The sequence below is a fragment of the Chrysochloris asiatica genome, unplaced genomic scaffold (assembly GCF_000296735.1).
Source record: "Chrysochloris asiatica unplaced genomic scaffold, ChrAsi1.0 scaffold00010, whole genome shotgun sequence".
Lineage (NCBI taxonomy): Eukaryota > Metazoa > Chordata > Mammalia > Afrosoricida > Chrysochloridae > Chrysochloris > Chrysochloris asiatica.
This window is the reverse complement of record NW_006408528.1, coordinates 5,677,306-5,679,739: the sequence shown is the minus strand read 5'-3', so window position 1 is coordinate 5,679,739 and position 2,434 is coordinate 5,677,306. Positions and strand designations below refer to the sequence as shown.

The following is a 2,434-nucleotide window of genomic DNA, read 5'->3' as shown; positions in this document are numbered from 1 at the left end:
GTCCCTCCTGACACTATGTCTGAAGTATGAGAGAAAAAGTTTGTCCATCCTGGCCTCCAAGGAGCACTTCTGGCTGCACTTCTTCCAAAACAGATCTGTTGGTTCTTTTGGCATCCCATGGCACTTTCAATATTCCCCTCCAATACCATAAGTCAAAAGCATTGATTCTTCTACGTTCTTCCTTATTCACTGTCCAGCTTTTGCATACATATAAGGTTATTGAAAATACCATGGCTTGGGTCAGGCGCACCTTAGTCTTCAAGCTGACATCTTTGCTCTTTAACACTTGAAAAGGTCTTGTGCAGCAGATTTGCCTAATGCAATACATCATTTGATTTTTTGACTGCTGCTTCCATGAGTGTTGATAGTTGATCCATAGTGTAGCGGTTATCACATCTGCTTTACATTCAGAAGGTCCTGGGTTCGAGCCCCAGTGGAACCATCCATTCACTCTGAAAGGTTAGCCAATGAAAAACAGGAATAGCAATGGAGCTTGCTGGAAGATGAGTTCCTCAGTTGGAAGACACTTTCAAAATATCACTTGAGGAGCGCTGTCTCCTTAAAGTACAGTTGACTTTAATGATGTGGATGGAGCAAAGCTCACAGCACAGAATTGTCAAAGGAAATTAGTTGAGGCTTCACTTTCCCCTCCCAAGCTGTTAATCATTTGCCAGAATATTGCTGATATTATAAATTGATGCAAACAAGTTTAGTCATACAACAGATATTAACTTCTTTAGATAAACGTAGGTAGACTTGATTAGGTTGAAGGCTATGGTCTTTCTCCTCCATAACCTTATAGTCAGGTGTAATGATACAATGAAAACAAGTCTTAAATCATGTTAAACAATAAGAAGGATAAAACTAAAAGTAATTATATGATCAATTCTTGTAGGTTTAGTAAAGCATCCATTATATATCAGCAGACACTCTGGAAAGAACTTAATATGGAATATTCACTCCAATGAAGATACATCTAGATGGTAGGGTCATTCAAAAATCTAATGAATGTGAGTCAGGTGAGTTTACAGAGTCCTCATCAGTGGAATATTGAAAATACATAATTAACAATTGATCGCTTGGTCTATAAGGCCTTGCTGGACTTGCACCTTCTTCAAGAAGGATAGGTCTTTTTGTATTTCAAATTAATCACATATTGTGAATATTTTTTAAAAAAATTCTTCCAAAGAAAACTTATTCTAATAGTTTTATGTTTATTAACACTTATGTGATATATTTTTTTTAATTATATTTGGAATACTCATATAGTCTCTTCTGCTGCATGGATTCCTTATTGTTGTTGCTACTGTTCTTACATAGCTTTGAGTCAATTCAAACTCCAACATAGAAATCCCAGGTACAGCAGAATGATTTTACACTATCCTCATACTCAGTGCTATGTTTGAAGCCATCATTACAGTCATTCTGCCAATTCAGAAGGTCTTCCTCTTTTTCTCTAACCCTCTATTTTACCAAGTATCATGCCCTGATCCCTCCTAATAACGTGTCTAAAGTATATGAGATGAATTCTCACCATTCTTACTTCTAAGAAGTATCCTAGCTAAACTTAGTCCAAGGGAGAGTTGTTTGCTCTTTAGCAGTTCATGGTATAGCCAATATTCTTCACTATCACCATAATTCAAAGGCATCCATTTTTCTTCAGTTTTCCTTACTCATTGTCTAGCTATCATATGCATATGATACATTTTAAAATGCCATGGTTTGGGTCAGAGATACCTTAGGTCTCAAAATGACATATTTGTGTGTTTTTTTTAACACTTTAAAGAGGCATTCTGTATTAGATTTGCCCAATGGAATATGTCATTTGATTCTTGACTGCTGCTTCCATGGGTATTGATTGTGCAGGCAAATACGATAAACTCTGACAACTTCAATATTTTCTCCCTTTATCATAATATTAAGATCCTGGGTGGCAGAAATAATTAAACACTCATCCAATAACCAAAAGGTTGTTGGTTGGAACACATTCAGAGGTACCTTAGAAGAAAGGTCTAGCAATCTTCTTCTGAAAGGTCAAAGCCTTGACTACTCTGTCCTATAGGGTTAATATGAATTGAGCTCAAGGACAACGAGTATGATGATGTTGCTTATTGGTCTAATTATGAGGATTCTTTTTTTCTTTATGTTGAGGTGGAATCTGTAACCTTTGATCTTTATGAATAAATGCTTCAAGTCATCATAGCTTTCACCAAACAAGGTTGGATCATCTTGCATTTTGCAGGTTGTTAATGAGTCTTCCTCTAATTCTGATGCTTCATTCTTCTTCCTATGGTCCAATTTTTGAGATTATTTGCTCAGCATACAGAATAAATAAGCATAGTGAAAGGAAATAATCCTGACACAATTTGAAACCTACCAAGTGTCCTCTTGCCTTGTTCAAATGACTGCCTGTGGGCCTATATATAGTTTTGAC

The 2,434-nt window shown here is 36.3% G+C and overlaps 1 non-coding gene across 1 annotated transcript; it reads left to right on the top strand.

The window, feature by feature from the left end:
* The first annotated feature begins 369 nt into the window (after positions 1–369).
* TRNAV-UAC lies at positions 370–442 on the top strand. The gene has a single exon. It is a non-coding gene; the product is annotated as a tRNA-Val (tRNA).
* The last annotated feature ends 1,992 nt before the right edge of the window (positions 443–2,434 follow it).